Source organism: Lepidochelys kempii, chromosome 5 (genome assembly GCF_965140265.1).
Source record: "Lepidochelys kempii isolate rLepKem1 chromosome 5, rLepKem1.hap2, whole genome shotgun sequence".
NCBI classification, from domain to species: domain Eukaryota; kingdom Metazoa; phylum Chordata; order Testudines; family Cheloniidae; genus Lepidochelys; species Lepidochelys kempii.
Genome location: NC_133260.1, coordinates 95,383,111 through 95,391,743, shown reverse-complemented (window position 1 = coordinate 95,391,743; position 8,633 = coordinate 95,383,111). Strand labels below are relative to the sequence as shown.

The 8,633-nt window shown below is 44.2% G+C and overlaps 1 protein-coding gene across 2 annotated transcripts in view; it reads left to right on the top strand.

Moving 5' to 3' along the window:
* The first annotated feature begins 3,524 nt into the window (after positions 1-3,524).
* Positions 3,525-8,633, top strand: part of CEP78 (centrosomal protein 78) — a 52,862-nt gene continuing 47,753 nt past the window's right edge. For both annotated transcript variants that reach the window (XM_073345093.1, XM_073345092.1), the window contains exon 1: positions 3,525-3,687. The gene's annotated coding sequence lies outside the window, so the exon portion shown is untranslated. The remainder of the gene's footprint in view (positions 3,688-8,633) is intronic.

Sequence of the window (8,633 nt, the reverse complement as noted above, 5' to 3'; positions counted from 1 at the left end):
TTAATGAGCCTGTCCTGTTACTCAGAATGGAGCAGCTGACAAAGGTGACGAGAACTGAAAAGTCAATCTGCCACTCTTCAGCCTTCCCAGGTTTCACTACCATACAACAGAGTTAGCATAACTACCTCCACAGCTTCATAATCAGCTTGATGTTACAATGTCTCCACAGTAACTGCTGAAGGGCACAGAACATATCAGTGGTGGCTGCTATGCAAGCACCCACATCTTTTGAACATCCTTCAGTGCTATGATGTTTCTCAAGTATATGACTGTTGTCAGCTGCTTGATATCCCATCTAGACAGGTTAATACTGAGCTGGTTGTAATCTGAAGTTGGAGCATGGAGATAGTAATGGCTAGGGATGCAGTTTTGTCTGGTTTAATATAGTCCAGTGCCCACTGCTTCTTGCCTACCTGCCTGGCTATCAGCTAAAGCAGTTCACCAAACTGAAACAACAAGACAAAGTCACCGATATACTCAGGTTGCAAAGCAAAATGGCATTCAGCTCCATGAGACCAACAGTTGCCTCCTGAAGCTTATCCGTCAACCAATGAATGCTGAAGAGCAGTGATGACAGGATGCAGCCTTTTTGAAATAGTACTTACCATTGAAATAGTAAAGCATTGACTCAAACACTGTTTTCCATTCCAGTACAGAGCTCTTCTATCAATGACACTGTCTTCCAAGGGACACTAAGCTCTCTCATCAGATCTCACAAGCTTGCTCAATGCACTACATCATAGGTTGATGGAATCTATAAAAAGCACTGCACACATCTTATTTAACTCAGTCATAAATGTATAGTAATTGTTTTCACAAGAGGCAGGCTTCTCTATCCATGAGTTAATTGCAAAAATCTAACCTTAGTGCAAGGCTATATATTTTCAAGATTTCTCACTAAACAGGGATTAATGCAGGGATTAATATACAGTGTGTATGAAGTTATGTGATAACGGTATTTTCTTCTAATACTGTACAAGAAATATTTTGTTCCTTCTTCATTGCAGTTTCTGTCTAGAGCCTTCACGCAACCGCTCCTCCGTAGCTACCTGCTACAGACTTAAAGAAAAATACCTGTCTTCATAGGGCTATATCTGTAGTAAGGGTTTTCCTATGGGGAGGCGTGTGCATATCTCCTAAGATGTGCCTGCCCTCAAATTGGATGTGTGTGAGCTGCACAATTAAAGTGTATCAAAGAGAAGCATGAGACACTTTACTTGTGACCTTTATTTCTTATACTCCTCGACTATCTGGAATAAAAAAAATGACTTTTTCACTTTGGCAACACTTGTACAGTTTTATCAGGCGTTACAGTCATGGGGTGTGGGAACGCTCTCTCCACCTCTCCTTGGCTTGGATAAGCAGCAGCTCCTCAACAACTGCCCCTTCTCCTTGGCTGGTGCAACAAACGCTTTCCCTCCTGTTTCAATCTGCTTGAGCCATTACTTGTCATGTCCATAAACTCTTATTGAATTGACTCCAGTAGATCCTGTAACATGTAGAATGGAGGGTGAAGAGAATTTATACAGAAAGCTGGAGGAAGACAGTTACAGGAAATTGGTTTTTGGGTTGACAAAAAAAGAGGAACACTGACATAAAATATGAAAAGATCTTGTGTGAAGGATGGGAACTGTATGGTGACTAACCCTAAAGAGGTGGTAAAAGTATGGAAAAAATATTTTCAAAGGTTGTTAAATGAGAAGAGAGGGTTGTGAGTGCAAGAACTGTAAGCAATTATGAGGAACCCTGAAAACGTATTGATATCTGTGAGGGAGATAGAAGAAGCACTAAATAAGATGAAGAATGCCAAAGCAGCTGGTGAAGATGAAATAACAGTTGATATGATCAACGCAGTTGGAGATACTGAAGTAAAGTGGTTTCATAGATTGCTGTGTGTTTGCGGGATCAAGCAAGAATGACAACTGGAGAACGTGACTGATTGTGCCTCTTTGGAAGGATAAGGGTGATGCAAATGATTGGAGCATCACCCTGTTAAGTGCATCTCCAAAAGTCCTTGAGAAAGTTCTGGAGGGAAGACTGAGGGGCAAGGTGGAGGAAAATAAAAGAGAGGAGCAACACGGCTTTAGGAAGGGAAGGAATACTATAGACACAGTATTTGCAATAAGAAGTCTGAAAGAATTATAAATGGAAGGCATAACTTACATAGCATATATTGAGTGTGAAGAAAGCAAATGACTTAGTTTTGTGGCAGCTGGTATTTGGAGTATTGAGATCAATGGGTAGGGGACTTCAAGAAGTGGAGATAGAGGTGTTGAATTAAGCGTAGTAACAGTACCTGTAATTTCACAGAATTTTGATGTGGTGGCAGGATTGAGACAAGAGCATGCTGACTCCACTTACCTTCATATTAGTTATGGAGTTAAGTAGGATAACCAAGCCTATGGAGATGCAAAGAAAACTAATGTATGTTGATGATCTGGCCCCTTTTGGTTAACAGCAAAGAGGAACTGGCAAATATGGTATCAGAGTGGGTGTATGTTTGAAGACTGTGATTTGAAGGTAAACACAAAGAAATCTGAAGTTATGCAAATAGGAAGGTAGAAAAAGAGCTGTTGATTGAAGTTTCAGGAGACAAGTTCAAGCAGAGGAAAGCATTTGTGTACATGGGAAATACACTTAGTACCATCAGACAGAGATTTGAAGAAATTAAAAGAAGAACCCAATGTACATGGGCAACAGTGAAAAAGGGGGCAGGAGTACTGTGGAACTGGCAAGTAAGTAACAAACAAAGGAAAACTGTATGCTGTGTGTGTCTGTCCCAGCCTGCTCTAAGGTTTGGAAATAGTGGGGTCTCAGGGAGATGGCAGAGAAAAAGAAGATACAAGTAGTAGAAAATAACACACTGAGGGGAATGGTAGGCAAGCGGAAGGTAGATTGAGTGTCCATGGAAAAAATTAGGGGGAAGATGGTCTTGGGACGCCCACTGAAAGCATATGGTTGAGGTGGGCTGGACACCTGATAAGAATGGGATAGTGACCAGGAAAGAAAGCATAAGAGATAGAAGACACCAAGAAACAGTGTGGAAGACCAAGGCTATAATGAGGAGACCTTTGAAGAGAAAAGGACTGGGATCCCAACACCTACAAACCCATGCCCTGGACCCCAAGGAGTGGCCAAGAATGGTGGGCACCTCCAACCTCATGTAAACGGGAAAAGGAGCCAAGAAGCTAAGGTTTCTGCTGTGGATACCGCCCTTACCTGCACTAGGTGCTGGGTCTGCTGTGAAGGTGGGCCTTGCAGGAAGGTGGCATCGGGGTGTCTAAGGCGGCGGGGGCGGGAAGTGCACAGTGTCTGGCAATGGGCGGCCTGGTAGGCCTCGGACCGTTGGCTGGGGCCCAGGGGCTGAGGTGTAGCTGGGTGACAAGGGCGGATGGGGAAGGGGGAGAATTCAGTTCGTGGATACGGAGACCAGTACATGCGCGGGGGGGGGGGGGGCGTAGCTTGGGGGCGTAGCTTAGCGGGGGTGAGCGTGGACTCGGTGAAATCCCGCCTGCGGACGGAAGCGGAGCCGGAAGCTGGCGCGCGGCACGTTTTGATCCTGCCCTTGGATTGGGAAGTTCAGCCCAGGAGCGGCTGGCCGCATTGCCGAGTAACGGCGCGCGAGCGGCTGACTGCAGAGGCCGCTTGTTGGGCGCGGCCATTTTGAACCGTGGTAGCAACCAATGGGTGAGCGCGCACCAGGAGTCGCGTGTTAAGGGGCGGTTGGGAAACCAAGGAAACCTGCCCACGCGCTCGCCGCTGGCGGATCGCTACAAAGGGGGTGGGTGGCGGGGTCGGTGAGTCCGGCTGGCTGGGTGTGCGCTGGAGGTGGCGGGCTGCGCGGGGAGAGGCAGAGCGTGCGGTACAGAAGAGTCGATGGGGCCGGAGGGCAGGGGCACGCGGGTGGGCTGGGCACGGGCCTCCCGGGGGAAAGTAGGGGCGAGCGCGCCAAGAGGAGGGGTGGTAGAAATCTGTGAGCTGGGGGGGGGGGGGGGTCGCCGTGGCCACGGCCACGCTTATTGGGGGCGGGGGAGCGCACGCATGTCCGGCCTCGCAAAGCGTGGCCCGTTTGTGTGTCCTCAGGGGGTCTCTGCCTGTTGGGCATATTTGCGACTGATTTTGAACTTGTAGGTTGCGCGCGCTGTTGGGTTGGAGTGACTTATTTGACTCTGGAATAAAGGCTCCCAGTCCGTTTCCGTTACTGGCTGGCGCTAGTAAATCCGGTAACTCGGAAGTGAAGGTTTATATAGCTCTCGAGAGGGGCGTATTGTGAGATCAGAACAAGAGAAAAGCTGGTGTCTGTATGGGGTCAGCCTAGGCAGAGGTCAGTCGCTTCCTGATCCTATTCCACACGCAGTCGGGTTTGGGGCTTTGCCCGTAACGGTACGGATTCAGGCTACACTGCGTTAAGAAATGATTTACTTGGAACAGTTCACTGAACGTGTAGGACATGAATCGTTTTCTGTGATTGGATCTTATTACATAAATTACTTGCTTATGATACAAAACTCAACACACTATCCAGTATTTTCAGGATCTTTTTAACAGCAAGGAAAAAGACAAACATTTGTTGAACAGCAGGAATGCTAGCTTTTGAGTGCATTTTGCATATATAATTTATGAACATTTTTCAGAGGTCCTGGGTACCCATACATCTATTGACTACTGATGGAGTTGTGAGGTTTAGCACGTGTGAAAATCAAGCCCTATGATAATGCTGGGTGGTAAGGGCTGGTGGCAGAAAGAAATCCATGATAAGGATGTTAAGGTTGTCTTTGATAAAATATGTATTGGAAGTACATTCTAGGCTGTATTCTAGGAAGTATTCTAGGCTGAATTTCATCAGGCCCTGGTGACTTGAAGACATCTAACTTGTCTAAGTAATTTTTACCTTGCTCTTTCCCTATTTTAGACTCTGATGTTACCTCATTTTCACTGGCATGTTAGATGTCCATTCATTACTAATCTTTTTGGTGAAAACTGAAAATAAAAAGTCATTTAACACTTCTGCCATTACCACATTTTCTGTTACTGTTTTCCCTCCCCACCCCCCATTGATCTTCCTCTCTGTTCTACTGTATTTGTAGAATGTTTTCTTGTTACCCTTTATGTGTCTAGCTAGTTTAATCTTGTTTTGTATCTTTACCTTTCTAATTTTGTCCCTACATACCTGTGTCATTTGTTTATATTCATCCATTGTAATTGATGTAGTTTCCACTTTTTTAGGGTCGTCTTGAGTTTCAGATAATTGAAGATCTTCTGGTTAAACCAGGGTGGTCTCTTGCCATGCTTCCTATCTTTCCTATGCAGTGGGGTAGCTTGCTCTTGTGCCCTTAATAATGTCTCTATTAAACTGCCAACTCCTATTGAACTCTTTTTCCCCCTTACACTTGCTTCCCATGTGACCTTACCTAACAATGCCCTGAGTTTGGGGTAGATAAGGCACCAGTCAGATAGGGTAGGACAGCGTGAAACAGAGGGCCCTGAGGCAGGAAGCTCTCACCAGAAGAGGAGTCCTACACTTTCCCCAAGGAATGACAACCCATATCCATTGAACGTAAAGCTCCTAACCAGAGAGGAGGATTTCATAAGAGAAGAGAGAGATAATCAGACACTAAGCCAAACCTATGATCAAGTGACAGTAGCCAAGAGGGGAGTAGTGAATCCTCAGTGTTCTAAAGCAATAGTCCCTGTCCAGGCTTATTCCCCACTCAGGCACTTTGAGCGCAGAAGTTGGGGGCCTGCAAGGATTTTAAAAAATTATACTGGCCAGTCCAGGCTGGTATTAAACTCCCAAGGTCACAGCTTCTTTCTGGCCTTGGATGAGTAGATGTTGCCACCACCCAAGTGCAAACACCCACCCTCCACCTTTTGAGAACCCATAAAGGAGCACTTGGGAATTCCTTCCTGTGGGGTACCTCAAGCCCTTTCATGCCCCTCCGGGGAAAAGCTATGAAAAAAACCAAAGGAAATTGACACTACACTGGGAGGAGTGGTAGATATGCTGGAGGGTAGGGGTAGGATACAGAGGGACCTAGACAATTAGAGGATTGGGCCAAGAGAAATCTGATGAGCTTCAACAAGGACAAGTGTAGAGTTCTGCACTTAGGACAGAAGAATCCCATGCACCGCTACAGACTAGGGACTGAACGGCTAGGCAGCAGTTCTGCAGAAAAGGACCTAGGGGTTACAGTGGATGAGAAGCTGGATATGAGTCAACAGTGTGCCCTTGTTGCCAAGAAGGCTAACAACATTTTGGGCTGTATAAGTAGGGGCATTGCCAGCAGATCGAGGGACGTGATTGTTCCCCTCTATTCGACATTGGTGAGGCCTCATCTGGAGTACTGTGTCCAGTTTTGGGCCCCACACTACATGAAGGATGTGGACAAATTGGAACGCGTCCAGCGGAGGGCAACAAAAATGATTAGGGGACTGGAACACATGACTTATGAGGAGAGGCTGGGGGAATGGGGATTGTTTAGTCTGCAGAAGAGAAGAATGAGGGGGGATTTGATAGCTGCTTTCAACTACGTGAAAGGGGGTTCCAAAGAGGATGGATCTAGACTGTTCTCTGTGGTGGCAGATGACAGAACAAGGAGTAATGGTCTCAAGTTGTAGTGGGGGAGGTTTAGGTTGGATATCAGGAAAACCTTTTTCCACTAGGAGGGTGGTGAAACATTGGAATGTGTTACCTAGGGAGGTGATGGAATCTCCTTCCTTTGAGGTTTTTAAGGTCAGGCTTGAGAAAGCCCTGTCTGGGATGATTTAGTTGGGGATTGGTCCTGCTTTGAGCAGGGTGTTGGATTAGATGACCTCCTGAGGTCCCTTCCAACCCTGATATTCTATGATTCTATGATACATAATAGAAAACTGCTTGTCCTGGGAGGTTTAATACATCATAGCCCACTGTCTACTTTACCGTCCTTTTCAGTCATGTCTTTAACCTGCAAGGCAATACATTCCTGATACACTTATCATACATATATACTTATCTTGTGTTATATTGTCTACAGAATTAATGCCCAATCTGTGAGGAAAGGGAAGCAAAATTAGACCATGTTCCCTCTTGTTGGTGTCAGTTATAATTGTCATAAGAGGCAATTCAAATCCTTCCTAGTAAGTTTTTCCAAAAGAAGCATAATAAAGCTGTAGTTTTCACTAAAGGTGCTTAATTAGGTTGTGTCTGAGCTGTCAGTAAAACAGATGTGGAAATACGGTGCCCTATCTTTGAAGTCTTCCTGAATCTTATGCCCTACAAATAAATAGATGGAAGACTGTGCTTACTCCTGACTCTTACTTGCAAGAAATATGCAAAAGTGGTTGTCTGAGAGATGCAGTGAGTTAGTGTAACTTTTATATGGCTAATAGTTTTTTTTTTTTTAATCTGATTATTGCATCTAAAAGTGGAGGAAGTGGTTGACACTTGGAATAGCCAAGATAGTTTACGTGTGAATTGTGTAGAAAGTGCTTATTTATACAAATAATCTTGACGAGTAGTATAAGATGGTACATGGTATTTTATGAAAGATGACTTGGCCAGTTTATTTTTGGCCAGTATTTGGAAGTACATATTTATTGGTTTCTTAGAAACGTGTTTAATTTGCAAGGATTTTTTTGAACACGTAACAGGTTTCAGAGTAGCAGCCGTGTTAGTGTGTATTCGCAAAAAGAAAAGGAGTACTTGTGGCACCTTAGAGATTAACCAATTTATTTGAGCGTAAGCTTTCATTTTAGGACACAGGAGGAATAAAAGCAGACCTGACCTGCTTATAGAGCTAAACTAGTGGATAAAATTAGTAACAGTCTTACTTCTAGTCAAGGCTGAATGACTGTCATGCTTATTTCACTCAAATCCTGTATTAATATTTTGTTATGTTGAAGACTGGTTTAAAGCAGGAGTGGCAAGATGTTGGAGTTGGGCATTCTTGGTTATGGAAGCATAGGTGTTTGTTTGTTTAAGGTCAGATTAGTGTGTTCGTATTCTGTCTGTATGTAACCATCAACTTCTTGTCACATACTAACATCAGTATTTGCCTAATCTCATGCAATGGTTGGTAACAATTTCTAGTTCAGGAGGAGCTTTTAGGAAAAATAGAAGTTTCACGCCTTGATGGAGATGTAATATATGCAAAGTATATCAATGCAATACAAAAATTGTCTAGTCAACTTTTCTATTTCCAAACACTTTTTCAAATTATTTCTGTAGGTACTATCAGTACAGGATACTTAGGGCTTGTTTACACTTATAGCGCCGGAGCAGCATAGTCACTGAAGTGCTTAGTGAAGACTCTGCCTACACCATTGGGAGAGTTTCTTCTCTCAGTGTAGGTTCTCCACCTCCCCGAGAGACAGTAGCTATGTCGATAGGAGAAGCCTTCCTGTCAACATAGCACTGTCTACATTGGGAGTTAGATCAGTATTACTATGTTGCTCAGTGTAGTGACCTAATTATACTGACATAAGTTTGTAGTGTATTTCAAGGCTCAGTTTTGATTCATGAATAAAATTCCCATAACTTTCTTAAAATCTTTGACCCTCTGAGCATCTACAATCTCAGGGTGGTCCCAGAACATTTTGTTGTTCTCATTATTTGTATTATGGTACAGGGTGGGTTTGATTTAAATCAAATTGAT